Source organism: Eptatretus burgeri, chromosome 13 (assembly GCF_056783735.1).
Source record: "Eptatretus burgeri isolate ZD-2024b chromosome 13, Ebu_testis_v1, whole genome shotgun sequence".
NCBI classification, from domain to species: domain Eukaryota; kingdom Metazoa; phylum Chordata; class Myxini; order Myxiniformes; family Myxinidae; genus Eptatretus; species Eptatretus burgeri.
In genome coordinates this window covers 54,150,963-54,156,995 of record NC_140973.1, presented here as the reverse complement: position 1 = coordinate 54,156,995, position 6,033 = coordinate 54,150,963, and positions in this window count along the sequence as shown.

Below are 6,033 nucleotides of genomic sequence, written 5' to 3'. Positions count from 1 at the left end.
TCTCTCTCTCTCTCTCTCTCTCTCTCTCTCTCTGTGTGTCTCTCTCTCCCTGGTCGTTGGTGAGTCGTGCATGGGTGTGGCGTCATGGCGGCTCTGTGTGTGCAGCTGTGAGTACTGTGCTGTGTTAGTGTTGTTCCTGTCCCTATTTCGTTTCCCTCTGTGTCCCCGTACGTGTTTGTGGAGTTTTTTCCCTGTTTCCCTTCCTGCTGAGACGAGAGAGAGGCGGAGAGCGCGCACGGTCGGTGCTTTGTGGGTTTTCCTTGAAACCTTCGGGTTTCTGGGCCTACTTTTTCATCTGCCTTGTTTTCATAGGCCTGCCGTTTATCGGTGGTTTAGCTTCTTCCTTATACTCTTCCTTTCCCTTGTACTTCATTTGACCCCACTTGCTGGTTGCTTGTGACGGTTTTCCTTTGTTAAACTTAAACTTCTCTTCTTTTGCTTTAAGCTATGGCAAACGGACGTTTGCACAATAGTGTGTACGAGTCACTCACTCGGAAAAATGGAGTGACAATTACTCCACCTGATGGAGTTAGTGTTGAGAACGTGGTGATGGCTCTGGGAGAGCTCGTAGGAATCGAGAATGTTCTCGCCGCTTCGAAAATGAGCCAACGTGTCGTGGTTTTCTTGTCGGAGGAGCGACACGTGGCTCAGGCGGTCGAAACCGGTCTATCCGTACCGCCAGACGTCTTCGTTAACGTTAGTTATCTCGATACGATGGCGGTAAAATTAACACTGTCCAACATCCCGCCCTTCTTCTCGAGTGAGGAGATTGTCGCTGCATTAAGCGTTTTTGGCACAGTTGTGTCACGAATCTCCATGATTCCACTTCGTCTGCGCTCTGACGCTTCGGTTCGCCACATCATGTCGTTCCGACGTCATTGCTATATCATTCTAAAAAACAACGCTCAATCGCTCAATGCAGTTATGACTTTAAAAAATAAAAACCGCAATTACCAGATTTATATCGCAACGGAGACCACAACTTGTTTTATCTGTGGTGAATCAGGACATTTAAAAAGTGATTGCCCCAAGAATATATTAAGTGGCATATCTAGTGTGGTCGAACCCATCGAGACGAATAGTGGTATATCTAGAGTTGGGAACGTTGGTGACGCTTCAAACTCGAACAATCTGCCTGGGCCGCCGAGAGTGGAGGTAAATCCTCCCCTGGCAGATGATGAAAGCTTCACCGTTGTTCCTTCAAAAAGGAAACATAAATTGAAGCATTTAAATGATAACAATAGTCAAGATGTGACGGCGAGCTGTGCAAAAAAGATGGCGCCGGCTGCCGAGAATAATGACTCGTGTTTGGAAGCAACAATAGATGCTCTTTTTAAAACGAAAAATCGATTTGATGTAATTGCTCCAGAGGATGATGACTTTTTTGTCGGTGGGGTTAGTGAACATGAGGAGGAGATTGGTTTTGTGCAGCAGGGAGCACACGTGACCACTCCCATAGTCACAGGCACCTTGGATATTAACACCCAATCCACTGTAACCCCTCTCCCTGTAAAGACCAACAGTGAAATGTGTACCGTTTCTAAGTCACCAATTACTCCAAACCTGGTTGAATCAGGGTGTAAAGCTTCAACTAGTGAAACACCAGGTTCATCTCAAGCGGAATATAACGTTCCTTCCATTAGTATTCTTCCTCCTCCCCGTTTTCTTCACCCTCCCACTCCTCCTCCTCCTCCCCCTCCCACTTCTAATCTTCTTCCTCTTCCCACCCCTCCACCTCCCCCTATTCCACCTCCCCCCACTCCACCTCCCCCTACTCCACCTCCCCCCACTCCTCCTCCCCCCACTCCTCCTCCCTCCACTCTTCCTTCCCCGACTCCTCCGACTCCTTCTCCCCCTTTGGAAGCGGAATGTGAGGCTTCCCTTATTAAACCGTCAGCTCCATCTTTGGAGCATAACGATAATGTAATGGACACCAATCAGTACTCGGATTATGATTCGGACGGGGCCTCATCACTTGCTTCTTGTGGCAGTGCTGAAGCATGGAATGATCCAGTTTCCCAAGATTCGGAGAGTGTTACCAGTGTTCCACCTGCCGATATCATAAAGTTTCTTCATGACACCTTTCGCAAGAAACATGTTAAAATTAAAAAACTTTTTCCCTGACTTGTCCGGCTTTATAATCTCTGCGAAGCTTTTGCTCCTCAAAGCCGGACAGCTTGGTGTGACGGAATCACAAGTGTATCGACTCCGGAAATGCATCCTCAAAGCAAAGAATGAGCTGCAGACACAGAGAGACTAAGTTTTTGACACACCCAAACTCTATGTTAGCCTATGGCCTTCTCTATAGCGAGTTTAAATATTAATGGGGGACGCTCCTCCATCCGTAAAGCAGAAGTTAAACAGTTTGTTGAGACAAATCACATTGATGTTTTGCTTTTGCAAGAAACAAGATGCAGCTCCTCTTGTGCAAGTGAATGGCAAAGGACAATGAGGGGAAAATGGTTTTTTAGTAGTCTGGAACACCCAAGGGCTGGGGTGGCTGTTTATATACAACCTTCCTTTTGCAGTCCCAGTGTTGTTTTTAATGAGATTATCAAAGGGTATTTGATTTCACTCACCTTCACACACAATGGTTTTAAACACACCGTACTGAATGTCTACGCACCGAGCGATAGCACGGAGAGACTCACCTTTTACACACACTTAGAAACGTCTCTTGTACACATTTATTTTGATGGACTTGTCTGCTTGGGTGGAGATTTTAACTGCACGATGGACCCCACCATTGATCGTAATGGAGAGGAGCCACACCCAGCAAGCGCAGCGCCTTTGTTGAGAGCCTTGTCCAAGTTTTCCCTGGTTGATGTGTGGAGAATCCGCAATCTTTCTCTCCGCCAATACACGTGGAGTCGGTGTTCAAAAGGCCACCTATCACTTGCAAGATTGGACCGTTTCAACATCAACAGTACCTTTTTAAATGTTGTGAGCAATATGGACATTATTCCGAGCGGCTTCTCAGACCATCACATGGTCGCACTTCGGATTCACCAACCAGTTCGGAATCGTGGTGCTGCCTACTGGACCTTCAACGCAAGCCTCTTGGATGACCAACTGTTTGTCGATGCCTTTGGTGTGTTCTGGAGAGCCTTGCTCCAACGTAAAACTTCCTTCCCCTGCCTTGGAAAATGGTGGGACAACGTCAAAGTGCAAATAAGATCCTTTTGCCAACAATATGGAGCCTACCACACCAAATATGACTCTGCCCTTCAATCCTTGCTTGCCAAAGAAATATTATATTTGCAGACCAACCTCTTGGCCTCAAATCATGAAAGAACCAACCTCTTGCTGGCGAAGAAAAAAGCTCTTCTTGCTGGACTTTGTGCAAAGCAAGCCGGAGGAGCGCTGATTCGTCTCCGACTGGAGAATTTGTGCTACCTGGACACCTCCTCTAAGTTCTTTTTTGGACTGGAAGATCAAACAAAGAGAAGTCAGCAGATAACTTCAGTAAGGACAAAGGAAGGAAGGATAACACACAATCAAAAAGATGTCAGAGCCTCACTCAGACACTACTTTACTGAACTTTATCATGCTCCGAAAATCGACAACAAAATGGTAACAGTGCTGACTTCTTCCTTATCTTCCTTGTCAAAATCTGCAGTTCTACAAATGGACAAGGAAGTAACTTTGGAGGAACTCCAAGCTGCTCTTCAAACTCTACCCTCGGGTAAGGCCTCCGGCCTGGATGGAATTCCTGCGGAATTTTATAAAACCTTTTGGGACCTCCTCGGACCAGAACTACTTGAGGTTATAATCGACGGTCGACGATCAGGCTCACTGCCATTAAGCTGCCGGAGGGCTGTCCTCGCCCTTATCCCCAAAAAAGGAGACCTTCAGCAACCACACAACTGGCGTCCCATCTCATTACTCTGTGCAGACTACAAAATATTTTCCAAGGCCCTTGCCAACCGCCTTAAAGCCATAATCGAGGAGATCGTACACCCAGATCAGTCTTACTGTGTCCCGAAGAGGACAATTCATGACAGTATCTTTATTGTGCGTGATATAATTGACATCTGTTCTCTTGAGCAAAGAAATGTCGGGTTGGTGTTCTTAGATCAAGAAAAGGCCTTTGATACCATTGATCATTTTTATCTTTTCTCTGTTTTACGGGGGTTTGGTTTTGGGGAAAATTTTATCTCTCATGTGCAGTTACTGTATAACAACACTTTTAGTCTCTTAAAGGTTAACAACATTTTATGTCCCCCTTTCCCGGTTAATAGAGGCATTCGTCAAGGGTGCCCTCTTTCTGGCCTCCTGTACTCTCTTGCGATTGAGCCTTTACTCGTTCGGTTGCGTGCACGTCTTCTTGGTTTCCTTCCTCAACCAATGGCGAACCCGTTTAAAGTGATTGCTTATGCAGATGATCTTTGTGCAATCGTTCGCTCGATTGAGGACGTCTCAGCCTTGGTCCGTTGCATTCATGAATTTGGTTTGGCAAGTTCCACAAAAGTGAACTGGGGAAAAAGCAGAGCTCTCCATCTTGGTCCACAAAATGGCGCCATTCCTCCGACTCTTCCCGAGAAACTTAAATGGGAAAGGGATGGAATTCTTTACCTAGGCGTCTTTCTTGGAACTGAGAACTTCATTTTAAAAAAACTGGGAATCTCTAATAATTAAAACTGAGAGACGTTTATGAAAGTGGAAGGGCTTACTTTGTCAACTCTCCTATCGGGGCCGAACCCTTGTTATCAACAACCTTACAGCATCAATGCTTTGGCACGTTTTTATAGCACTGCAGCCCCCAGATTTGTTTCTTAAAAAATTACAATCAATTCTTATTGACTTCTTTTGGGGAGGAAAGCATTGGCTCCAACCTGGTGTGTTAAACTTGCCTGTTGCTGAAGGAGGACAGGGGCTGATTGCTATTACCAGCAAGGTGATGGCTTTTCGCCTCCTTTCGCTTCGCAGACTGCTGTACACGGACGTCTCGTGGAAGGCCTTGGCTCACTGCCTGCTTCGGCAGGCAGGGAAACTCGGCTACGATCAGCAACTGTTCCTTATTGACACCAAGAAAGTTGATATAGCATCAGTCCCCCTGTTTTATAGAAGCATGCTGAAGGCATGGCAGGCAGTCACTGTTCGCCGAAATAACAATGACTACTCCCTGGAAATGTTTTTAAATGAGCCTATCTTTTTAAACCCCATTTTTGAAGGGGTCTGCAGCAATTATATTCTTGTGCAGAAGTTTATTGATGCTGGATGTACGAAGGTAAAAGATCTCAGAACTCCTTCTCCTTATAAGTGGAAGCCAGCTGCTGACGTCGCTGTGGCCACTGGAGTGAGGTCCATTCGAATTATTGGGAGAATCTTTTCTGTGATTCTGCGCTTTTTCAAGCAAACTAATCTGAAATGGATTCCACAGGTAGAAGCTAACCTTTCTTTATCCCTACATCCCTTTCCAGAGCTTTTGCTTCATTTTCAAGGTTTCACCTCCTTTAAATTGATGGAAAAATCTTCTGTTTACGCTTTGTGTGTTAAAACTCTTGTTCCCGATAGACCTGCGGAACCACAAGCACATTGGGGGAGAATGCTTCAGACCACTCATTCTACTTCGATCAACTGGCATGTTATGTACAAGGCACCCGCTGCCAAGCGCTCCGGAGATTTGCAGTGGCGACTGGCACATTACATTTTACCATCCAATGTTTTATCTCATCGTATATCTCCCGATAACACAGAATTGTGTCCCTTCTGCGGTGCCACAGAAAGTATTTTTCACATTTTTATTCATTGCTCAAGGTTGGCACCCCTTTTTACAGTCTTATCACGTGCTATCCGGGGACTCGGCCTAACTTTTACTTGTTGTGGTTTTGTTTACGGTTTTAGCATCTTCCACCAGCGTAAATACGAGTGCCTGTTAGCAAATTATTTGTCCTCTGAAGCGAAGCTTGCTATATACATGTCAAGGAAACGCAAAATTCAAGATGTTTGTGATTCTGTTTCCGATGTTGTTTATCTCTTTAAAACCTTGGTCACAGCACGAGTGCACCTTGAAATTAATTCCAGTGATTG